Raw genomic sequence first — 27,439 nt, forward strand, 5'->3', positions numbered from 1 at the left:
TTGTTCATTTTTGGATACAAATGAAGGAATATTATAGGGGCCAGCCCTCTAGATCCTAATGGGGACAGACAATGGTGCTTTGATTACTGGAATTGATTAGAATCATTAATGCAAACATTTTCTCTTCTACAATGGTTATTAAAATGTGTCTCCTTTTCTAGATATATTGCGTCAAAGTTTCAGTACTGTGGCCCCTAAAAATCCCTAATTACGTAATAAATGGCCGTGACAAAGATTTTTTCTGATAGTTATTGTTACGATCAACAACTTTGCTTCTATAATGCATTACAACATTTTTATCGTTTTTAAGTTATTTGTAATAGAGTTTACAAGTGTCTTGGCCCCTAAAAAAGGGGCCAGCCCCTTTTTCCTGATATTGTTGGAAAGAACTTTTGATTATCTACTACTTTTGTTATATATGTCTTAACAGAATATCAACTGATAAAAAGATACAGATCAAAACGTATGAAAATTTTGAATGAAAATTTCGTACCCGATTTTCGTGCCCAGGCGAGCTCCAAGAAATGGCGCCACTGGCGTAAAACAACATAATAGTGCACAACTTCAAACTATAGACTACCTATCCTAAAAATTTCATAGTCATATCTCTGATAGTTTCTGAGATCAGCTCTGCACAAAATAGGTCGTAAAAATGTACAAAATGGCCGATAAATCGGTACCGGAAGTGACGACAAAAAAAAATCTCAAAACCGTATTAAATTTACATCAAGTCCCATCTTCGGTGAAAAAATAGTTGAAATCGGTTGAACAGTTTTCGAGAAATTTCGTGCACAAAATTTGGAAAAAAAAATAATAAGAAACAGTACGAAAACTATAAGGTCTTCCGCTGGAAACGGAAGACCTTAATAAGAAACAGTACGAATTCACGCGTTTTACGTTTTCTCGCATAGTTTAAGAGTGTAGCTTTTAATATTTCATCTACATAATGATAAACGCAATGCGCAGACCTGAAAAGGGTCCTAGGAATAATATTGCAAAAAATAAGGGGTCTGGAAGGGCCAAAGAAAAAAACAGCCCTTAATTTGTAACTGTTTTACTATTTATCCGTTTTTCAAAATTTTTTCGGTTTATTGTTCAGATCGAAAAGTACAATTTATAAAACATGCTCCGAGGGGCTACTTTTTGACACCTTAAAGGGGTTTGAGGGGCCTAAAAATGACTATTATAACTTGAAAACTAAAATTATTCTCGAAAGAATTTTCTCTCTTTAAAGAATGAATGTTCGAAAATTCAGAGTGACCTTGACCCTTTACCTTTGACCTTGACCTTTGACCTCCCCCCTAACCGAGTTGTGCTTTTTCTCCCCAAGAGTTTTCTCTCTTTGAAGAATGAATGTTCGAAAATTCAGAGTGACCTTGACCTTTGACCTTGACCCTTGACCTTTGACCTTTGACCCCCCCCCTTTAGAGCCGTCCATAGTGACATGCATTGATCTTCCTAACAGACTATGAAAAATAACACGTGGTGTTTTAATTTTTATTCCTAATATAACCTTGACCTATGACCTTTGACCTTGATATTTTTATCTGAAGCCCTCATACGCAACATACCAAAAAAAATTGAAAAAAAAAAAACGCCCCAAGAAAATCGTTCAATGTTTGATAGCATTTATTTACAACGTACGTTAGAAGTTACCGTAACACCTCCCCCCCCCCCTTCCCCCCCTCCCCTTTTTCAGTCATCAGTCATTCAGATTTCTAAACTCGTTTTGTCTTGAACATCAACTTCATGTCCTAAAAAAATAGTGTACCAAAGACCAGACCATCGCGTTCATTTTTTGCGGAGTTATACTTTTTTTGGCTTTTGGGTTTCAGTTGCCTTGCTTGACTTGTACTGTAGAAAAAAATTCTAACTCCAAAACTTTACACTCAACCCAAATAGAAACTGGTGTAAATGTACATCGGACCTCATTCTTATTGTCTGCTAAATATAGAGCGGAATGAACAATTTATAAGGAAATCCTGAAATCAAACGGCACTTAGTGATTGTACGGGGAATCCAAATGTACACAATGCATGGGATGTAAGTATTCGTATGATAATTCTGGTGCATGTATAATTTTTGTATTCCATTAAATCTAGACCACAGAGAGCGTATGAATGACTTACGAATGTTAGAGTTGTGAAAATATAAGTCATCGACTTGATACTGAATAAATTTACATGTTACGTATTTTGTCATTTCTTCCTTTATCAAGAATAGATCGATCCCGTTTAATTCAAACATTAGAAAATTCTCGTAAACGACGTGACAACAACTCTAAAGGCTGAAATAAATGAGCAGAATGCATTCTCTAAAGACTGTATTACATGTGCAGAATGCATTATCCATTGTTTTTGGACTTCCCCGCGTAGGTGTAAACTGAACCCGCGATTTCTACTTTCGGTTTGCCTTCCGATCGCATCTTTTAAATCTGACATTTCCCCCAATGTTCAAGCGATTACTAACCTTATTCAGACCTAGCCTCTCCATTTATGTCCATCGACTTGGCATTTACACACCCTAACGTGCATAAATTAAATGTTTTTGATGGCACTCTCTGAATGAAATTCGTACGCGCGGACCCAAGGGTGCGTTGCATACCCACCGCAGACAAAACTTCACTAACTTCTTTTCAACCACTCTTAAACGCCAAACACATAAAGACTTCTGTAGAAGATGGTCCAATATTTAGTATCACTAGATACGATCTCGTTACGAGTAACGAGTAGGTCTTCCTTGCGATTTCTGTTTTTAATCATACCATGAATAATCGATATAATTTTAGAATTACCCCCCCCCCCCCCACACACACACACACACTTTCAGATAATGTATACAAATCCCTAATTACGTAATAAATGGGTGTTGCAATGAGTTTTCCAGATAGATATTGCTACAATTAACAACTTTGCTTTTATAATGCATTACGAAATCTTAATCGTTTTTATGTAATTTGTAATAGACTTTACGAGTTTCTTGCCCCCCCCCCAAAAAAAAGGGGGCCAGCCCCTTTTTCTTGATTTCTTTGAAAAGGTCTTAAAAATACTAACAATTTTTGTTCTTACACCCATCTAAAATTGTTGATCATTTTTGAGATACAAATGTATGAATATTTTAGGGGCCAGCCCTCTAGATCCTTAATGGGAACAGGAATTCGTGTTTTGATAAGTGGAATCGATTTAAATCATAAATTCAATCATTTTCTCTTCTATCATGTCTAACAAAAATGTCTACTTCTCTAGTTATATTGCGTCAAAGTTTAAGTACTTTGGCCCCTAAAAATCCCTAATTACGTAATAAATGGGCGTGGCAATAATTTTTTCTAATAGATATTGGTACGATCAACAACTTTGCTTCTATATTGCATTACAAAATCTTTATCGTTTTTAAGGTATTTGTAATAGAGTTTAAGAGTGCCTTTGCCCCTAAATAAAGGGGCCAGCCCCTTTTTCTTGATTTTGTTGGAAAGAACTTTTGATTATCTACCACTTTTGTTATATATGTCTTAACAAAATATCAACTGATAAAAAGATATAAATCAAAACGTGTGAAAATTTTGAATGAAAATTCGTGCCCAATTTTCGTGCCCAGGCGAGCTCCAAGAAATGTCGCAACAGGCATTAAACAACTACATGCTGCACAACTTCAAACTATAGTCTACCTATCCTGAAAATTTCATATTCATATCTCTTATGGTTTCCGAGTTTATAGCTGCACAAAATGGGTCGTCAAAAATTACAAAATGGCCGACAATTCGGTACCGGAAGTGACTGCGAAAAAATTAAGAAAAATGTATGAAGTTTAGATCACGCCCAACCATCTGTGAAAAAATGGTTGAGATCGGTCGAATAGATTTCGAGAAATCTCGTGCACAAAATTTGGAAAAAAAAAATAATAATAATAACTAGATACGATCTCGTTACGAGTAACGAGGAGGTCTTCCGTTCAATTTCTCAAACGATACCATTAAAATATCAATGAAATTTCAGAATTTCCACTCACATTTCCGTACAGCACATTAAAGATTTAATGTTTTAATCCCCTAAAAATTCCTAATTACGTCATTAATGGGTGTGGCTATGAGTTTTACAAACTTATATTGTTACGAGCAACAACTTTGCTTCTATAATGCATTACAAAATCTTTATTGTTTTTAAGTTATTTGTAATAGAGTTTACGAGTACCTTGGCCCCTTATTTAGGGGTCAGCCCCTTTTTCTTGATTTCTTTGAAAAGGTCTTAAGAATACTAACATTTATTGTTCTTACACCCATCTAAAATTGTTGATCATTTTGAGACACAAATGATTGAATATTTTAGGGGCCAGCCCTATAGATCCTTAATGGGGACAGACATTCGTGTTTTGATATTTGGAATCGATTTAAATAATTAATTCAAACATTTTCTCTTCTATGATGTCTTACAAAATATTTCTACTTCTCTAGTTATATTGCGTCAAAGTTTAAGTTCTTTGGCCCTTAAAAATCCCTAATTACGTAATAAATGGACGTGGCTATTTTTTTCTAACAGATATTGGTACGATCAACAACTTTGCTTCTATAATGCATTACAAAATCTTTATCGTTTTTAAGGTATTTGTAATAGAGTTTAAGAGTGCCCTGGCCCCTAATTTAAGGGGCCAGTCCCTTTTACTTGATTTCTTTGAAAAAGGTCTTAAGAATACTAACATTTTTTGTGCTTACACCTATTTAAAATTGTTTATCATTTTTGAGATACAAATGTTTGAATATTTTAGGGGCCAGCCCTTTAGATCCTTAATGGGAACAGAAATTCGTGTTTTGATAAGCGGAATCGATTTAAATCATTAATTCAAAAATTTTCTATTCTATGATGTCTAACAAAATATTTCTACTTCTCTAGTTATATTGCGTCAAAGTTAAAGATCTTTGGCCCTTAAAAATCCCTAATTACGTAATAAATGGGTGTGGCAATATTTTTTTCTAATAGATATTGGTACGATCAACAACTTTGCTTCTATAAAGCATTACAAAATCTTTATCGTTTTTAAGTTATTTGTAATAGAGTTTAAGAGTACCCTGGCCCCTAATTAAAGGGGCCAGCCCCTTTTTCTTGATTTCTTTGAAAAGGTCTTAAGAATACAAACAATTTTTGTTCTTACACCTATTTAAAATTGTTGCTCATTTTTGAGATACAAATGTTTGAATATTTTAGGGGCCAGCCCTCTAGATCCTTAATGGGGACAGAAATTCGTGTTTTGATAAGTGGAATCAATTTAAATTATTAATTCAAACATTTTTTATTCTATGATGTCTAACAAAATATGTATACTTCCCTAGTTATATTGCGTCAAAGTTTAAGTATTTTGGCCCCTAAAAATCCCTCATTACGTAATAAATGGGCGTGGTAATAATTTTTTCTAATAGATATTGGTACGATCAACAACTTTGCTTCTATAATACATTACAAAATCTTTATCGTTTTTAAGTTATTTGTAATAGAGTTTACGAGTGTTTTGGCCCCTAAATAAAGGGGCCAGCCCCTTATTTTTGATTTTGTTGGAAAGAACTTTTGATTCTTTACCTCTTTTGTTATATATGTCTTAACAAAATATCAACTGATAAAAAGATATAAATCAAAACGTGTGAAAATTTTGAATGAAAATTCGTACCCAATTTTCGTGCCCAGGCGAGCTCCAAGAAATGGCGCAACAGGCATTAAACAACTACATGCTGCACAACTCCAAACTATCGTCTACCTATCCTGAAAATTTCATATTCATATCTCTTATGGTTTCCGAGTTTATAGCTGCACAAAATGGGTCGTCAAAAATTACAAAATGGCCGACAATTCGGTACCGGAAGTGACTACGAAAAAATTAAGAAAAATGTATTAAGTTTAGATCACGCCCTAACATCTGTGAAAAAATGGTTGAGATCGGTCGAATAGATTCCGAGAAATCGCGTGCACAAAATTTGGAAAAAAATAATAATAATAAGAAACTAGATACGATCTCGTTACGAGTAACGAGTAGGTCTTCCGTTCAATTTTTAAACGATACGATTAAAATATCAATGAAATTTCAGAATTCCACCTAAAACACTCCCTTTCAGATAATGAAAACGATTGTCAATATCCTTTATAATGCGTAACAAAGTGTTTTGCTTTTTCACATTTTGCATATTAAAGATTTAAGAGTTTAGTCCCCTAAAATCCCAAATTACGTCATCAATGGGTGTGGCAATGAGTTTTACAAACTGATATTGTTATGATCAAAAACTTTGTTTCTGTAATGCATTACAAAATCTTGATTGTTTTTAAGGTATGTGAAAAAGACTTTACGAGTGGCTTAGCCCCTAATGTAAGGGGTCAGCCCCTTTTTCCTGAGTTCATTCAAAAGGTCTCACAAATACTAACAATATTTGTTCTTACAAGTGTCTAAAATTGTTGATCAATTTTTTTTTGATACAGATGATTGTATATATTAGGGGCCAGTCCTCAAGATCCTTAATGGGGACAGACATTGGTATTTTGATTGATGGAATCGATGAGAATCATCAATGCAAGCATTTTCCCTTCCAGTATGCTTAACAAAATATTTCTCCTTCTCTAGATATATTGCATCAACGGTTAAGTACTTTGGCCCCTAAAAATCCCTAATTACGTAATAAACGGGTGTCAGTATGATTCTTCCTGATAGATATTGCTACGATTAACAACTTTGCTTCTATAATGCATTACAAAATCTTTATCATTTTTAAGTTATTTGTAATAGAGTTTACGAGTGTCTTGGCCCCTAATTTAAAGGGCCAGCCCCTTTTTATTAAATTCAATCGAAAGATCTCACAAATTCTAACATTTTTTGTTCTGACATCTTTTTAAAATTGTTGCTCATTTTTGAGATACAAATGTTTGAATATTTTAGGGGCCAGCCCTCTAGATCCTTAATGGGGACATACTTTGGTATTTTGATTGATGGAATCGATTTAAATCATAAATTCAAACATTTTCTCTTCTATGATGTCAAACAAAATATTTCTACTTCTCTAGTTATATTGCGTCAAAGTTTAAGTACTCTGGCCCCTAAAAATCCCTAATTACGTAATAAATGGGCGTGGCAATGATTTTTTCTAATAGATATTGGTACGATCAACAACTTTGCTTCTATAATGCATTACAAAATCTTTATCGTTTTTAAGATATCTGTAATAGAGTTTACGAGTGTCTTGGCCCCTAATTTAAGGGGCCAGCCCCTTTTTCTTAAATTCAATCGAAAGGTCTCACAAATTCTAACATTTTTTGTTCTGACATCTATTTAAAATTGTTGTTCATTTTTCAGATACAAATGTTTGAATATTTAAGGGGCCAGCCCTCTAGATCCTTAATGGGGACGGAATTCGTGTTTTGATAAGTGGAATCGATTTAAATCATAAATTCAAACATTTTCTCTTCTATGATGTCTAACAAAATATTTCTACTTCTCTAGTTATATTGCGTCAAAGTTTAAGTACTCTGGCCCCTAAAAATCCCTTATTACGTAACAAATGGGCGTGGCAATGATTTTTTCTAAAAGATATTGGTACGATCAACAACTTTGCTTCTATAATGCATTACAAAATCTTTATCGTTTTTAAGTTATTTGTAATAGAGTTTAAGAGTGCCTTGGCCCCTAAATAAAGGGGCCAGCCCCTTTTTCTTGATTTTGTTGGAAAGAACTTTTAATTATCTACCAGTTTTGTTATATATGTCTTAACAAAATATCAACTGATAAAAAGATATTAATCAAAACGTGTGAAAATTTTGAATTAAAATTCGTGCCCAATTTTCGTGCCCAGGCGAGCTCCAAGAAATGGCGCAACAGGCATTAAACAACTACATGCTGCACAACTTCAAACTATCGTCTACCTATCCTGAAAATTTCATATTCATATCTCTTATGGTTTCCGAGTTTATAGCTGCACAAAATGGGTCGTCAAAAATTACAAAATGGCCGACAATTCGGTACCGGAAGTGACTACGAAAAAATTAAGAAAAATGTATTAAGTTTAGATCACGCCCTAACATCTGTGAAAAAATGGTTGAGATCGGTCGAATAGATTCCGAGAAATCTCGTGCACAAAATTTGGAAAAAAATAATAATAATAATAAATAATAATAATAATAATAAGAAACAGTACGAAAACAATAAGGTCTTCCGTTGGAAACGGAAGACCTTAATAATAATAAGAAACAGTACGAAAACAATAAGGTCTTCCGTTGGAAACGGAAGACCTTAACTAGATACGATCTCGTTACGAGTAACGAGTAGGTTTTCCGTTCAATTTTTTAAACGATTTGATTAAAATATCAATGAAATTTCAGAATTCTCCCTCAACCACCTCCTTTTAGATAATGTATACGATTGTCAATATCCTTTAAAATGCTTAACAAAGAGTTTTGCTTTTTAACATACAGCACATTAAAGATTTAAGATTTTAGTTCCCTAAAATCTCTAATTACGTCATCAATGGGTTTGAACATGAGTTTTACAAACAGATATTGCTGCTATCAACAACTTTGCTTCTATAATGCATTACAAAATGTTGATCATTTTTAAGGTATGAGTAATAGAGTTTAGGAGTCTATTGGCCCCTAATTTAAGGGGCCAGCCCCTTTTTTTGATTTTATACGAACGGTATCATGTATACTAACATTTTTTGTTCTTACATCCATCTAAAAATGTTGATCACTTTTGAGATACAAATGATTGAATATTTTAGGGGCCAGCCCTCTAGATCCTTAATGGGGACAGAAATTTGTGTTTTGATAAAGGGAATCAATTTAAATCATTTTTTCAAACATTTTCTCTTCTATGATGTCTAACAAAATATGTATACTTCTCTAGTGATATTGCGTCCAAGTTTAAGTACTTTGGCCCCTAAGAATCCCTACTTACGTAATAAATGGGCTTGGCAATGATTTTTTCAAATACATATTGGTACGATCAACAACTTTGCTTCTATAATGCATTACAAAATCTTTATCGTTTTTCAGTTACTTGTAATAGAGTTTACGGAGGCCTTGACCCCTAAAAAAAGGGGCCAGCCCCTTTTTCTTGATTTGTTTGAAAAGGTCTTAAGAATACAAATATTTTTTGTTCTTACACCCATGTAAAATTGTTGATCATTTTTGAGATACAAATGATTGAATATTTTAGGGGCCAGCCCTCTAGATCCTTATTGGGGACAGAAAATCGTGTTTTGATAAGGGGAATCAATTTAAGTCATTTATTCAATCATTTTCTCTTCTATGATGTCTAACAAAATATGTATACTTTTCTAGTTTTTTTTCCTCAAAGTTTAAGTACTTTGGCCCCTAAAAATCCCTAATTACGTAATAAATGGGCGTGGCAATGATTTTTTCTAATAGATATTGGTACAATGAACAACTTTGCTTCTATAATGCTTTACAAAATCTTTATCGTTTTTAAGTTATTTGTAATAGAGTTTATGACTGTCTTGGCCCCTAATTTAAGGGGCCAGCCCCTATTTCTTGATTTTGTTGAAAAGAACTTTTGATTATCTACCACTTTTGTTATATATGTTTTAACAAAATATCAACTCATAAAAAGATATAGATCAAAACGTGTGAAAATTTTGAATGAAAATTCGTACCCAATTTTCCTGCCCAGGCGAGCTCCAAGAAATGGCGCAACAGGCATTAAACAACTACATGCTGCACAACTCCAAACTATCGTCTACCTTTCCTGAAAATTTCATATTCATATCTCTTAAGGTTTCCGAGTTTATAGCTGCACAAAATGGGTCGTCAAAAATTACAAAATGGCCGACAATTCGGTACCGGAAGTGACTACGAAAAATTAAGAAAAAGGTATTAAGATTAGATCACGCCCTAACATCTGTGAAAAAATGGTTGAGATCGGTCGAATAGATTCGGAGAAATCGCGTGCACAAAATTTGGAAAAAAATAATAATAATAACTAGATACGATCTCGTTACGAGTAACGAGGAGGTCTTCCGTTCAATTTTTCAAACGATACCATTAAAATATCAATGAAGTTTCAGAATTTCCACTCACATTTCACATACAGCACATTAAAGATTTAAGGTTTTACTCCCCTAAAAATTTAATTACGTAATAGATGGGCGTGGCAATGGTTTTTTCTAATAGATATTGGTACGATCAACAATTTTGCTTCTATAATGCATTACAAAATCTTTATCGTTTTTAAGTTTTTTGAAATAGAGTTTAAGAGTGCCTAAGCCCCTAAATAAAGGGGCCAGCCCCTTTTTCTGGATTTTGTTGGAAAGAACTCTTGATTCTCTACCACTTTTGTTATATATGTCTTAACAAAATATCAACTGATAAAAAGATATAAATCAAAACGTGTGAAAATTTTGAATGAAAATTCGTACCCAATTTTCGTGCCTAGGCAAGCTCCAAGAAATAGTGCCACTAGCGCAAAACAACACAATAGTGCACAACTTCAAACTATAGACTACTTATCCTGAAAATTTCATAGTCATATCTCTGATAGTTTCTGAGATCAACTCTGCACAAAAAAGGTCGTAAAAATGTGCAAAATGGCCGATAAATCGGTACCGGAAGTGACGACAGGAAAAATCTCAAAAATGTATGAAGTTTATATTAAGTCTCGTCTTCTGTGAAAAAATGGTTGAAATCGGTTGAACAGTTTTCGAGAAATCGCGTGCACAAAATTTGTGGAAAAAAATAATAAGAAGAAGAAATCGTACGAAAACTATAAGGTCTTCCGTTGGAAACGGAAGACCTTAACTAGATACGATCTCGTTACGAGTAACGAGTAGGTCTTCCGTTCAATTTTTAAACGATATGATTAAAATATCAATGTAATTTCAGATAACCACTCCATTTCAGATATTGTATACGATCGTCAATATCCTTTAAAATGCTTAACAAAGAGTTTTGCTTTATCACATACAGCACATTTAAGATTTAAGTTTTGGTCCCCTTGAATCCAAGATTACGTCATCAATGGGTTTGGAAATGAGTTTTACAAACTTATATTGTTACGATCAACAACTTTGTTTCTATAATGCATTACAAAATTTTGACATATTTTAAGTTATTTGTAATAGAGTTTTCGAGTGTCTTGACCCCTAATTTAAGGGGCCAGCCCCTTTTTCTTGAGTTCATTCAAAAAGTTTAACTAATACTAACACTTATGTAGAATTGTTGTTCATATTTTAGATACAAATGATTGAATATTTAAGGGGCCAGCCCTCTAGATCCTTAATGGAAACAGACTTTGGTGTTTTGATTAATGGAATTGGTTAGAATCATCAATGCGAACATTTTCTCTTCTACAATACTTAACAAAATATGTCTCCTTTTCTAGATATATTGCGTCAATGTTTAAGTACTTTGGCCCCTAAAAAACCCTAATTACGTAATAAATGGGCGTGACAATGATTTTACCTGATTTATATTGTTACGATCAACAACGTTGCTTCTATAATGCATTACAAAAATTTGATAGTTTTTAAGGGATTTGTAATAGAGTTTACGAGTGTCTTGACCCCCTAATTTAAGGGGCCAGCCCCTTTTTTCTTGAGTTCATTCGAAAGGTTTCACTAATACTAACAATTTTTGTTCTTACACTTATGTAGAATTGTTGTTCATATTTTAGATACAAATGATTGAATATTTTAGGGGTCAGCTTCTAGATCCTTAATGGGGACAGACTTTTGTGTTTTGATTAATGGAACTGATTAGAATCATCAATGCAAACATTTTCTCTTCTATAAAGCATTACAAAATATGTCTCCTTTTCTAGATATATTGCGTTAAAGTTTAAGAACTTTGGCCCCTAAACTCCCTAATTACGTGATAAATGGGCGTGGCAATGATTTTACCTGATATATATTGTTACGGTCAACAACTTTGCTTCTATAATGCATTACAAAATCTTTATTGTCTTTAAGTTATTTGTATTATAATTTACAAGTGTCTTGGCCCCTAAAAAAAGGGGCCAGCCCCTTTTTGTTGAATTTGTTGGAAAGAACTTTTGATTATCTACCACTTTTGTTATATATATGTTAACAAAATATTAACTGATAAAAAGATACAGATCAAAGCGTATGAAAATTTTGATTCAAAATTCGTATCCAATTTTCGAGCCCTGGCGAGCTCCTAAAGTTTGCGCCACTGGCATAAAAAAACTGCATTGTGCACAACTTCAATCTATGGTCTACCTATCCTGAAAATTTTATATTCATATCTCTGATAGTCTCTGAGTTTATGTCTGCACAAAATTGGTCGTAAAAATTTACAAAATCGGCCGTAAATCGGAACCGGAAGTGACGATTTCAAAATTTCAAAAAACTTCTAGAATTATGACCACTGGCAATCATCTGTGAAAAAATGGTCGAAATCGGCCGAATAGTTTTCGAGATATCGCGTGCACAAAATTTGGGGAAAAAAATAATAATAATAAGAAACAGTACGAAAACTATAAGGTCTTCCGTTGGAAACGGAAGACCTTAATAAATAATAATAATAATAATAAGAAACAGTACGAAAACAATAAGGTCTTCCGTTGGAAACGGAAGACCTTAATAAGAAACGGTACGAAAACAATAAGGTCTTCCGTTGGAAACGGAAGACCTTAATAAGAAACAGAACGAAAACAATAAGGTCTTCCGCTGGAAACGGAAGACCTTAATAATAAGAAACAGTACGAAAACAATAAGGTCTTCCGTTGGAAACGGAAGACCTTAAAAATATTTGTTAATTAAATGTACAGATCTAATTTATATTTCTTTTCTTTTCTGACACAAAAAAGCAATGATATTCTTGATATATGCAATGGATACATGTACATATATCACCAATGTTATAATATATAGGATCTCTCAAGATTCATGATGGCATATGATTTGTGAGTGCCTTTAATCCTTTTCAGAATTATATCCATAAATCCTTTTTATGAGAGCCTTTATATGCAAATAGCATAAATCTTCATGTCTACAGTAATGCCTAAAAATCCTTTGGGATGTCCTTGGTAAAATTATTACAAGGGAGTTTATGTCGGTCAAATATGTGATAGAGTGACGAAGTCCGGTGGGGGGGGGGGGGGGGCTTATATTATACCGTCGGTGTCAGTGTATATAATTGTGTAGAAATATTCCTTTTGTTTATGTACCTCATGTATCAGTTTATGGTTTTGAGAGAAAATAAACTGAACTGAGACACACTTGGTAGAATTACAAACAGTACAGGTAAACTGGTCAGGCTTGAGTATTTAATGCGAGTTAGCTCCCTTATGCCATGAGTTGATGTATGTGAAGGAATGCATTGAGTACATGTAAAGATTGATTGCTGATCAATAGAAGCTAGGAAGCGGTGCTATAGGAAATGTTAATCCTCACCTAACATGCAGTTTGCATAGAGGACAAACAACACAAAAACAGTAGGATTTAAAGAATATTAAATAAATTCGCAATGGTGTGATGATGCGAAGATATTCCAAAAACTAGATACGATCTCGTTACGAGTAACGAGTAGGTCTTCCGTTCAATTTTTAAACGATACGATTAAAATATAAATGAAATTTCAAATTTCCCCCTCAACCACTCCCTTTCAGATAATGCATACGATTGTCAATATCCCTTGAAATGCTTAACAAAGCGTTTTGCTTTTTCACATACAGCACATTTAAGGTTTAAGATTTTAGTCCCCTAAAATCCCTAATTACGTTATTAATTGGTTTAGAAATTAGTTTTACAAAGTGATATTGTTACGACCAACAACTTTGTTTCTATAATGCATTACAAAATCTTGATCGTTTTTAAGTTATTTGTAATAGACTTTACGAGTATCTTGACCCCTAATTTAAGGGGCCAGTCCTATTTTCTTGAGTTCATTTGCACGGTCTCACGAATACGAACATTTTTTGTTCTTACACTTATCTAGAATTGTTGTTCATTTTTTAGATACAGATGATTGAATATTTTAGGGGCCAGCCCTCTAGATCCTTAATGGGGACAGGCATTGGTGTTTTGATTACTGGAATCGATTAAATACATCAATGCAAGCATTTTCTCTTCAACAATGCTTAACAAAATATGTCTATTTTTCTAGATAAATTGTGTCAAAGTTTAAGTACTTTGGCCCCTAATAATCCCTAATTACGTAATAAATGGGCGTGGCAATGTTTTTTTCCTAATAGATATTAGTACGATCAACAACTTTGCTTCTATAATGCATTACAAAATCTTTATCGTTTTTATGTTATTTGTAATAGAGTTTACGAGTGCCTTGGCCCCTAATTTAAGGGGCCAGCCCCTATTTCTTGATTTTGTTGAAAAGAACTTTCGATTATCTACCTTTTTTGTTATATATGTTTTGACAAAATATCAACTCATAAAAAGATACAGATCAAAACGTATGAAAAATTTGATTCGAAATTCGTACCCAATTTTCGAGCCTAGGCGAGCTCATAGAAATGGCGCCACTGGCGCCAAAAAACTACAATGTGCACAACTTCAACTTATGGTCTACCTATCCTGAAAATTTCATATTCCTATCTCTGATAGTCTCTGAGTTTATGTCTGCACAAATTGGGTCGTAAAAACTGACAAAATCGGCCGTAAATTGGAACCGGAAGTGCCGATTTCAAAATTTCAAAAAACTTCTAGAATTATGACCACTGGCTATCATCTGAGAAAAAATGGTCGAAATCGGCCGAATAGTTTTCGAGAAATCGCGTGCACAAAATTTGTGGAAAAAAATAATAATAATAACTAGATACGATCTCGTTACGAGTAACGAGTAGGTCTTCCGTTCAATTTTTTAAACGATTCCATTAAAATATCAAAGAAATTTCAGAATTTCCACTCAACCCCTCCCTTTCAGAGTTTTGCTTTATCACATACAGCACATTAAAGATTTAAGATTTTAGTCCCCTAATATCCCTAATGACGTCATCAGTGGGTGTGGCAATGGGTTTTACAAACTAATATTGTTACAATCAACAACTTTACTTCTATAATGGTTTACAAAATCCTAATCGTTTTAAGGTATTTGTAAGCGTTGTTTTTAAGTTATTTGTAATAGAAATTACGAGTCTCTTGGCCCCTAATTAAAGGGGCTAGCCCCTTTTTCTTGATTTCTGTGAAAAGGTCTTAAGAATACAGACATTTTGTGCTCTTACACCCATCTTAAATTGTTGTTCATTTTTGAGATACAAATGTTTGAATATTTTAGGGGCCAGCCCTGTAGTTCTCTAATGCGGACAGACATTAGTGTTTTGATAAGTGGAATCGATTTAAATCATTGATGCAAACATTTTCTTCTCTATGATGTCTAACAAAATATGTCTACTTCTCTTGATATATTGCGTCAAAGTTTAAGTACTTTGGCCCCTAAAAATCCCTAATTACGTAATAAATGGGCGTTGCAATGATTTTTTCTAATAGATATTGGTACGATCAACAACTTTGCTTCTATAATGCATTACAAAATCTTTATCATTTTTAAGCTATTTGTTAAAGAGTTTACGAGTGTCTTGGCCCCTAATTTAAGGGGCCAGCCCCTTTTTCTTAAATTAAATCGAAAGGTCTCATAAATTCTAACATTTTTTGTTCTGATATCTATTTAAAATTGTTCTTCATTTTTGAAATACAAATGTTTGAATATTTTAGGGGCCAGACCTCTAAATCCTTAAATCCTTAATGGGGACGGAAATTCGTTTTTTGATAAGTGGAATCGATTTAAATCATAAATTCAAACATTTTCTCTTCTATGATGTCTAACAAAATATTTCTGCTTCTCTAGTTATATTGCGTCAAAGTTTAAGTACTCTGGCCCCTAAAAATCCCTAATTACGTAATAAATGGGCTTGGCAATGATTTTTTCTAATAGATATTGGTACGATCAACAACTTTGCTTCTATAATGCATTACAAAATCATTATCGTTTTTAAGTTATTTGTATTAGAGTTTAAGAGTGCCTTGGCCCCTAAATAAAGGGGCCAGCCCCTTTTTCTTGATTTCGTTGGAAAGAACTTTTGATTATCTACCACTTTTGTTATACATGTCTTAACAAAATATCAACTAATAAAAAGATATAAATCAAAACGTGTGAAAATTTTGAATGAAAATTCGTACCCAATTTTCGTGCCCAGGCGAGCTCCAAGAAATGGCGCAACAGGCATTAAACAACTACATGTTGCACAACTTCAAACTATCGTCTACCTATCCTGAAAATTTCATATTCATATCTCTTATGGTTTCCGAGTTTATAGCTGCACAAAATCGGTCGTCGAAAATTACAAAATGGCCGATAATTCGGTACCGGAAGTGACTACGAAAAAATTAAGAAAAATGTATTAAGTTTAGATCACGCCAAAACATCTGTGAAAAAATGGTTGAGATCGGTCGAATAGATTTCGAGAAATCTCGTGCACAAAATTTGGAAAAAAAAAATAATAATAATAAGAAACAGTACGAAAACAATAAGGTCTTCCGCTGGAAACGGAAGACCTTAATAATAATAAGAAACAGTACGAAAACAATAAGGTCTTCCGTTGGAAACGGAAGACCTTAATGAAAATGAAGTTCCTGCTATCTTCTCTTTTGGCATATGATTATCTTACTTTTTTGCAGATCAATTAGGTATTCACATTATAAGAGATGGTCCCTATAGAATTTTAGGTAAACTGATCACCGTCATAACCATAGCCTGCCCTAAGGACGTACTTTTCAGATCTTGCCCTCTTTCGATATCGAAAATTAATGTAATACTTTTTAAATTCAGAGTAATAGAAAAAGGCACGTGTTCATGCAGTCATGCTTACATGTACTTACACACTTTAAGGGGAGTCTCCGTTATAGGCGTACTGAGACTCTTGTAGACAAGTGGAGAAACTCAGCATTGTTTTAGTTGATATGGAATATATGATACGTGTGAATATATATACGTGTGCTCTGTGACTTTTTTTTTTTTAAAGAAAAATGATATAATCTGTGCCTGAAACATTCCCAAAAATATATATGGTTTATGCACATAATTGTAGCTCATCTGCTTGGGGGGGGGGGGGGGGGGTTATTATTTGCATTGTTGTTTGATCGGGAATCGGGGAAATAATTCGTGGTGGCATAAACAGAGAGTTCATGGTGTCTTTAATAGAGAGAGAGAGAGAGAGAGAGAGAGAGAGAGAGAGAGAGAGAGAGAGAGAGAGAGAGAGAGATAGTTTCACGTAATTGCTGTTACAGCAGTATAGACCTATATATAAATGCTTCGGATCCATATATAGTATACCTATGACTTCAACTTCTCAATATTTCAATCTTTTCAAGATAAGTTTAGGAACTATTATCTTTGCTGCGAGAAAAAAAGGGCGCCCCCCCCCTCCGGTTCCGCTGCCTATGTACCGTAACATGTATATTAGCTCTGGAAAGAAATGTCGTTTTCAAAAAGGGGTGGGGCTACTCGATCATACAATTTTGAATCTAAAGATCAATTAGTAAATAAAAACAGAAAACGGAATCGAAGAAATGCGGAGAGATAATATTATATGCCTGAAATATGTGAACGTACGTTATCAAATTTGTATTTACCTGTCCAGTCTCGCCTGTAATATATTGTAGGAACATAAATCTTCAGGTTTTTAACAGTTACAGGAATAATCTAATGCTTGATTTTTTTAAGTTTGATTTTTCTTTCAATGTGTATATTATAAAAAAAAGTAACATTAAAAATTTCGTAAGATTGTCTGACATCAATAATCTGTTCACCTTTGACCTTTAGCCTATGTAAACAATACTTAGCAAGTTGTGGAAAAATCACCCTAGCTGTTGACTTACTTTGTAAAAGTGTAGTGAAATAAATAGCATTTTTGTAGGCATTCCATTTCAAAAAATCTAAAGAGAGCACGCACGATAATCGTTTAAAAGTTATTGCTTTTTGGCAAACACCAAATTTACACGTATTGCAATTCGTCGATTAGAACCCTCACACCCCCTTTTCCATATTGCTGGATCCGCCTCTGAGGTACGTTTGTTTTCTCCAGGATACGTTTTCTCCTGATAATTTATTTTCTACATACTTTCCTTAAGGCCACACCAGTTTGATTTCATTTTCACCGGATTCTAGGCAAAAAATATTGGGATGAGCGGGTGATTTATTAATCTTAAAATTCAAAAAAAAAAACTGTCATTTGAAAATTTTGAGGCGACATCAAAAAATAGACGCGAGTGATTTCTCGTGTGCATCAAATTTTGTTTTAATTCTAAAAGTTCTCAACTTCCAGAAAAAATAAGTGAAAGTTTAAAACTTGCAATTAACGTATACATATCGGAATTTTACGCTGATATTAATTTCTCGCGTTTAATCAAGAAAATACATTCGGTGGCCTATTGAGAGTCAGATAGTGATTCATGTACGTGATAATTTTAAAATGTACTAGTGTACTGGACATGCTACACTCCTTGGCAGTACGTATCCCGGTCTTTTTTTTTTCAAATATACATGTATCTTTAAAGATGATGAGTGAATAGGGCGAAAAGAATGCCCATACAGCGACAGTTGATGTTTTGATATAAAAAAAAAATCCAATTTTCACTTTAAAAGCTTCCATATTTATAATATGAGGCATCAATTTATTTTGAATATTAAAAACGTTTCCTACACTTTTATTTGAAATGTCCATGTAGGCATGTACCAACAAACAGACAAAAAACACACAAAATGAATAAACAATATTTTTTAGGAAATGAGTGGATCAACTCTCCATTTGTTTCATTACTGAACTGAAATGGTTAAACAAAAGACTTTCAAAAGCCAAAAACATGAAGACAAGACCCACTTTCTGTGAAAAATAGAACATTTTTTCTGTACAAATTTTTTACTTTCTCTCTAAAACTTTCTACGTCCATTTACAGCAATTGTAACTATTCACTCTTATATAAATGTAATATGACTATGATCTGATGAAGCGCAGTGTGTAAAGTGATAGGATTACACATTATGTTAAATAAAATATCGACAAAAAAATTCGAAATGCGAAAATATCGACAAAAACAGTCAAATTTGCAATCCGTGCAGACTTACAGTGTCACACAGAACCGCTAAATTAAAGAGGTACAGATCAGACCAAAAAGTACTAATTAAGGTCTTCCGTTTCCAACGGAAGACCTTGTACTGATTCTGTTGGAAATTCTTCATTATTATTTTTCTTCTTCTTTTTCTTCTAGACGTTTCTTTAAACTGTAATATCTCGCTTGTTTGTCATTAGATTTTATTCAAATTTTCCGGGTTTATTGGAAATGACAATAGCTTACTATATCACAAAATATTTCGCAATCGCTACTTCCGGTTTTGAGTTATTCCCCTTTGAATATTTTTTTAGTGGGTCTCGTGTACCTGCAAAGGCTCCGAGTTGATCCGTAGCAAGTAGTTTTAATTTACAAATCTTTAAAGTAGACATCTTGAACGTTGTCCTCCTAGTTTTATATGTTTGATTAACCCACGTTTACTTCTTTAAAAATTACATCGAAATTTATGTTTCAAAAAATGTTAAATTTTGCTTATATCTTTGCTCAATAACTTTTTAGTTGTAAATTTTTTCAAAACACATAAAGAACAAAAGTTGTGCAAACTATTAAGAGCTTTCATTTGATACCATAAAAAAGGGGCTAGCCCCTAAAATGAGGGGTCCAGATTCCTTAAAAGTCTTTGCTTCATAACTCTAAAACGGTAAATTTTTCGATATCGGCGTCGCTGCAAAAAATGTTGTTTGTGACTTAATTGATCTGATAAAACTGTTTTTGTGTTCGGGTATTGCATAATATGAGGGTAAAAAGTAATACGTGTTGACCAGTACTTGCGGCAATTTGGCCAAGTTAACGAAACTCTCCCTCGCCCGCGGCCGAGAAAATCGGTCACCATGGTCGCGGCTGGGCTACCTAGCGGTCAGCGGTTATCTAATACACGAGAGTGCGTCTCTCATATATGAGTTTATTTAGCCGCAAACTCAAGAATTGTTTTAGTTTTGATTACACATAAAAGTTTATGGACTAAACGATTAGGTGTCAATTAAGAAATCGTTCAGTTAATTAAAAAAAGCAATGTCATTCTCAATCTAAAGCAATATGTGACATATATCAATTGTGGGTTTCAAGTTTAAAATAAAGAAATTCTATATGATAGAATATGGTCATTATACTGCAAACTTCTCAAATCTTCCTGGGTTCTGAGCTGTGCGTGTCTGTGCGTTGTACCTTTACGTAATCTATCCTTCGTCCACGGCCGAGGTGATCAGCCACGGCTGCACTAGCTAGCGATAAGCGGTTATCTAATACATAAGATTCGCACACCGCGTCGCACACTTGATGAATATGAACGTGTTTGAGTTTATATAGCCGTAAATACAAGAACTGTTTTATTTATGTTATAAAAGTTTGTCCATCTTGTATTCATTTTTTTTAAAAATTGAGTGTAAGTGAATATCAATGAACGATATTATTCCAAATCGGAAACATCGTCAGACATAAATTAATGGTTGGTTTGTATATCTAAAAAAATTTACCCCCCCCCCCCCCCACACACACACAAATATTAAATGATGATCATCCCTCGCACTTGGCCGAGGAGATCCAAAGCGAGTGGACAATGATCCGCGGTCGGCTCGTGTTATTCTACATGTACCTTATCACGCGTTCATGTTTCATATTTTGCACGGACAGAACTATATTTTATTATGTTTTCAACTATTATAGGTTTAAGGGGAAAAGATAAATTTATTTTACTTGTACAGTTGATTAAGCATTGATTTAATTATACGACAGCGTACAAGGTAGTTTAAAAATCAAATCAAATCAAATTATAATCAAAGTCCCATGTTACATGTTTGCGGTAGGTGCTAGCACGATAAAAGAATGTCCTGAATTGTCCTGAATTGAGGCATTTGATGATTATTTTAAAGAATATTCACATGAGTTTTAAACAAATTAAGATTAGATTCTATCGGCCACATATTAATCACTCTGTAGTTTTTTCTACATGGTTGTTCGTTTGCTGCCCCCCTCCCCCCCTCCTCCCGCCCCGCTGACAAGTGCTCGCGCTGGATTTTTTTAAGTTGGCGAAAAGATATCCAGATCTGTCGAAAATCATTTTTGGTGACTTCTCCTAATGTGTAACATTTTCTCCTCAACGTGTATCGTTTTCCCACTCGTTTGTTTATTCGGTCAGTCTGTGTTAATTCAATCGCCACGTGCGACCGAAAATCTTGTGTCGCTTCTCAGAATATATGTAATTGAGTAACAGTTGGAAGGGTGCTTTTATAAACAATAAGACTATTATTTGAAGTCAATCATCTTCACATTGAAGATGTGAAATCGTAACCTGAGAATGTGGCTAATAAATTAACCTGTTAAACACGCTAAACTTCTATAGTTATGAACAGAATAATTCATAATGTATTATAATTAAAAGTTTGAAGTCAAAGGAAATTTTGTTCTGCAAGTGTCGACAGATTTCCTATTTCTTTGAAAGACCATGATAATTCACTTGACTTGCAGACTATAATATAGCGACATATCTGCCTCCCAAAAATATATGCGCTACTCAAAGTTACACTTAAGTAAAGTAGATGTGCGTTATTGGGGATTTTATTTATTGCTAATTGTATGAAAATTGATAAAAAAAACCTTTAAATTGAAGTTGTGTATCATGAGGTTGTAATGCAACTTAATTTACTTACAAGATTAGCTACAGCCAGTGGAATACTAATTTTAGCTGAACAATGAATATCCGATGTACATACAATGTATGACTGCACATACGGATTACGGACCGTGGGCAGACGATACCCATGAAAGTCCTTTAATACATCAATGCGCAGTTTGATCTAAAAACTAACCAGTTTCATAACTTCTTCGAATTTCTCTAACACGGACTGTCTAATTCCTTCCCAGAATTCCAATTTACGCAAGCGCAATTGAAGTTTTTTTTCAATCTAATTAGTCAACCCACTGACATAAAATTAAGGATTTTTCATATGATTACATTGTCGAGAAAAGTAATATTCATTTCTGTAAATAAGGTTATTTAATTCACGTTACATAGCGGTGTCTCTATGAAACAGCACCATCTGGTGTAAAATTTAGATGCTCGCTTTCGCATAAATTCTCCCGCTTATCTTTTTTTTAGCTGATTATATATTATTTTGAATGTCCAAGTCTACTCGTATCATTAAATAATATCAGATGACACACATTTCCCTGTAGAAAAGTTCAGAAAAGCCATCAATTTTGACTTAATACTAAATTTTGTCAGCACGTAATAATTCTAAACTTGCACATAGTCTTCAGAAATTTAGAAAGATTTAAATAAAGAAGTTATCCCATAGAAAAGGTTACGTGTTTTGTAGGCGGGTTCGGTTTTTAGAAAAAATACAATTCCTGACATGAATCATGAGTACATACTGTTTATAACAATGCTTGCTACCCTTTGAAAATTTAACTCGCCATTAGACATCTCATTTTTTGAAGAATTTTTGAAACGATTACACAAACTGTGTTCGACAAATAGTTTTTCTTAAACATTTTCTTCCTTTCTTTTTCAAAACACGTTTTATATAGAGGCTTTCAATCACAACACGTTTTTATAACAAAAGCAGAACTGAAAGTTTAGTCATTATAATCGTTTGACACCATATCACATATATTTTCAACCCGCAGCAACAACGGAAGACCTACTCGTGGCTTTGCCACGAGCTCTGCTCTAGTTCAGTGTATGTTCCTTTTTGTTCTGTGGGAAAATCACATTATAAGTGTGCATTTTGTAGCTCTAAGCGAACCTTAGGAAAATTTCAACGGAAGCCAAAATTGATTGCTTTGTTTTGTTTGGTTTGCTTGTGTCGGTAGGATGTAAATGTTGTCCAAAACATTTCTTAGAAAAAACAGGAATTCCAATCAAGATATTATTGTGTCCTCTTACAGGAAGAAAACGTCTATCCTCACCTCAAATGGAATCAAAACAAGAGCATTATGCACATAATTTGTCAAATTTCAATCTTGATATTGAAAGACTATAACACTTTGATAGGTATTCAAAGTACACGTTTTTTTTATTCAAGATCAAATATAACCTCGCTTCGAAACACAAACTGCGATTGGCATACTTCTGTTCAAATGGAAATCAGGCACAGAGGGCATAAAACTTAGACAAGCTCACTTTCGATTTCAGTCTCACTTTTCCTTTTGTAAAAGTGAGACTTAGATTAATAGTAAGCTAGTCTTAATTTTATGGCCCCGGGCTTGTCTAAGTTTTATGGCCCCGGGGCCAAATCTGTCAAATTGAGTTCTTTTTACACTCTGTGGCATGCGTAGCAGACGTCAGGTAGCTGTAATTGTAAGGAACTGCGCGTGTTGCAATAATTAAAGATTTTGTTCCTATGAATCTTGGCTTCAATCACACTTCTCGGGAAATCATTGTTGACCGTCACATCATAGATATTTCTACACAACTCTTTACCAATCCAATTTCCGACAACATTATACTTGTTTTATATGGGACATTTATTAACATACAAAAAGGTTGTCTTACAAGTTCCGACGCCTTAGATACTCAGTACATAAAAAATCCTTAGTCAAGCCGCTATAATGACTCCTCTATTCTTCCTCGCATTACGAAAACAAATGCCGGAAATTTCATGGTTTTTTTAAGGAACAAGACGTTTTTGATCGTTGACAGAGGTTTTAGGTACTCGGTGCGATTTCTTCAAGAATGTGGCTTTCAAATAGAAATGCCGTCATTTCTACATAAAACTAGAAAACAACATACAACGAAAGGAGCCAATACGTCAAGATTGGTGACCAAAATTTGGTGGGTTATTGGGGCAACTAACGGAGGGATAGAGAAATGGCCATATCTTAACAATGTGCTCCATAACAGTCAAATTCCACATTCCTTATATTGGTGATTTTGTGCGTACAATGTGCAGCATGATTAGTAAATACCGACCGCCACATCAAATCAGCGACAATGCTGATCTTAGTCTTTGTTACAAAATGTTAAATTGATACAATCTTCGAGAAAACGCAAATGCTCTGAAACAATTGAGTACAAGAGACAAACAAGCATTTAGAGCTAATTCTAAATCCTGGAAAAGAATTGATCTCAAGGATGTTGTTTGTTGATTTTCCTGTCCTTAATTAGTGAGGATGAAGTGAGAGAGTTAACATTTGGTGTCTATCAAGCTCGACAAGCAACTCCCTACGTCATAGAGCACACTGAAAACGGTTAGTACCACATAGACGTGTCTGAAATGGAATCTGGATTAATTTATACAAGAATTCAATCAAGACATCGAAACAGTACCACTTACAACCTTTGGGTAAAGTACACTATGCCAACAGAATGGTTGGTACTGTCAGTGTAAATCTGGCGCCCGCACTGTAGGAAGTTGTGCCCGCATCTGTGGCGTCATTTGCTATCTTGCGTACTCTCGCCATCAGTGTAATTACGCTGTTAATGCTAATAAACAATCCATTTCAAACATTAATGATGCATACGAACGCCAAACAGATTCTGATGAATGTTCTGACTAACCATAATTTTAAACTGACTTCTTGTACATTGAATATTGTGTTAAGTTTATATATTTTTGCACGAGACATGACAAACTTTACAAAATCTAAAGCCCAATAAGCGAACATTTATGAAAAGGCATTTTAAATGGCTTCTACCCCCATCTTCTTTAATTAAATATTATGTCTATATCTGTAATGCGTGTACTAGCAACTTAGGTATTAACTGCAAAACCTGCCTTAGACGACGTTTTTGATTTTATTTAAAAAGCAGCGCCCTGGTGGGGGGTTCAGTGGGGCGAAGCCCCCCGACGGAAAACAGATTTCATGTCTTATGGAACACACAGGAACAAATTTTAGGCACTTTTCGCACATAAAATTTTGATTTTTTTAAAAGATTTTTTCCGTATATATTAATCATTAGCATCATCGACGTCACATATTTGTGACCTCAAACAATCAGAGTTTTGAAATAGGGAAAAGAAAGATATTTGCTGTGTGCTTTTTAAAAAAAAATTTCTTAATTAAATGTGATATTTTAACATTTTTAATTTTTGGTCTTAAAATGATGTGTAGGCACGTGCCTTAAGTGCCTAACGGCAGCTACGCCACTGCCTACAAACAGGGACCAGGGGCACGGATACAAGGTACGTAATAAAATTAGAATGCAAAAATAAACAAACATAAAATATTACTAAATTGATCAATGAAGGCATCATAATGGATCTAACACCAAATAAGACTTTCTGAAATCATTAATTTCATTATCAATAAGTTTTGAGCTCAATTAAATACGTTAAACGTCTTGGTCGATGGTCCTTTTTAAAACTGTGGGTCATGTGATAGATTGGTGTCTTCCCACTTAGCTAAAATTCTGAATTTTCTATGGGTGACTGATTTTAGCTAAGTGGGAACGGTGCACAGGTAAGGGTGTCAAAGATCAAAGGAAATTAGTTACAGGTGAACTATAGTCTGTTCAATTATTGACCTTAGGTACATTTTTGATTAAATGAAAAAATAACAGACAAATTTTCAAGATTATGTTTTAAAATAAAAAAAAATTAATTAAATACATTTAATAGATGTAAATTTTAATAATTAAAATGGTTTGTTTTATGATTCATCTTGGAGTTAATTTTATTTTATTTAAAATTACTCAATATTCATTCTTTTGAGTGATGAGAAGGTAAACAGACATAGTTGCATTAAATGGGCATGGTCACGATTTTGGTCAAAGATGGTGTTGCACTTCCTATGCTAATTTTCCCGAAAGGAGTTGCTGATGAAATGAAAAAATCAAAGTAAATGAATTTGATGTAATTTTTTTGTTGTTGCAACATTGCATATAAAGCAGTGTAGAATTTTATCTGGAAACTTTGTACTAACTTTTATAAGAACATTTTATAAATTTGATTTTTTTAATCACATGAAAAGGGTATGTGGATAGATGATTTAAGAATGTTAGAATAAAGTTACTGAAACGCTTGATAATGTAATATTCTGCATGCGTGCTTAATTTTTTTTTCAACATTATTACTGTGTGAAGTCCCCGTTATTAACTTGCATTACAAACATTTTCTTCTTTACAATGGATTTTAAAACAATGCACGTAGCAATGTAGAAAAGTTGATTCCCCCCTTTTATGAAAAAACCGGATCTGTTGATTTCAAAGACACATATACAGGTTGTTATAAGCAACCCCCCCCCCCAAAAAAAAAAAAACTAAAAAAAAAACACCAAACAAGCAAACAAAAAATCATTAAAAAGTATAAATCGGTGATGAAGCAATAGGTTAATGAAAATATGTACGGATAAAGTTCCACCTTTTTATCTAGGCGTTTATCTAGGGATGATTACATTTACAACTCTGACGGTTTTGGAGAGCCAGAATCATATTTATCCATGTAGCTCAAAAGAATGACAATAGAAATCAAATTAAAATATGTTAACATCAGAAATGAGAATACATAATATATGGTCATCTTCCTTTTTAATTTATTTATATTTAATTTTATTTTATTTATTTAATTTATAAATATGAAACATTTTAATAATTGATAGTTCTTAACATTTTTATAACACTGTAAATCCATATTATCAAGAATTTCTAAAAGTATATCACAAGTGAGTTTTATACAGGTAACGTTAGTTCACACCTAAAACAGACTATACTCAGTGCTCACTCAGGTGTGAAAACCACAATTTTAGCTAGGTGGGAATAAGAATGTCAGAATTATAGCTACGTGGGAATAAACCGATAGATTTAACGTCTCGGTACAAATCCTCAGTCGGAGCGAAACGTCTCGGTACGAATTGCCCCGTAACCCAAATAGGTCTAGGTCACGGTCGGAACGCCTGCTGCAATCGCCATGTTGGACGAACTTTTGGAGGAGCTCGATCGGTCGTTTAACGCTGTTGAAATGTAAATGATATTGACGCCAAGAAACATTGTAAGTGCTAGGCCTACATGTTGTGGGTTTTTTTCAAGGAGCATGAATGTTAGAATAGGTTATAGTTGAAAGAACATGGTTTTCGTATTTTCATTGGGCAATGAAAGTGCAGTGCACTGTTTATCGAGATATCTGCACTGGGTTTACACGTATTATTTATAGAAACAATACTCCCCAGAACAGCTAAACCAAGATCACGATATGATATTATCAAAACCGATTTGGTTTGACTTTTCCTATAGCGTCACGATCATTTCTGTCAGCTACGTCATGCATAAATTATACACGCCGCCGGTGTGAAAACTATATGATTGGTTCACTCCTATTTTTAGGCCGAGTTATCAGTATACGCTTATGCAATGCCAGAGCTGAAGGATTTCTCAGAACAGTTTATTTCCCCCCAATATTCATTCAAAATCGACTATCCCGTATGTTT

The 27,439-nt window shown here is 33.9% G+C and overlaps 1 protein-coding gene across 4 annotated transcripts in view; it reads left to right on the forward strand.

The window, feature by feature from the left end:
• The window catches only part of LOC128186191 (E3 ubiquitin-protein ligase TRIM71-like), a 59,408-nt gene that overhangs the window by 17,314 nt on the left and 14,655 nt on the right, over positions 1-27,439 (forward strand). For 2 of the 4 annotated variants that reach the window (XM_052855962.1, XM_052855961.1), the window contains exon 1: positions 26,883-27,003. The exons of the other annotated variants lie outside the window; for them this stretch is intronic. The gene's annotated coding sequence lies outside the window, so the exon portion shown is untranslated. Of the gene's footprint in view, positions 1-26,882; positions 27,004-27,439 lie in introns of those variants that run through there. 4 annotated transcript variants of the gene reach the window in all.

The sequence above is a fragment of the Crassostrea angulata genome, chromosome 5 (assembly GCF_025612915.1).
Source record: "Crassostrea angulata isolate pt1a10 chromosome 5, ASM2561291v2, whole genome shotgun sequence".
Classification (NCBI taxonomy): domain Eukaryota; kingdom Metazoa; phylum Mollusca; class Bivalvia; order Ostreida; family Ostreidae; genus Magallana; species Magallana angulata.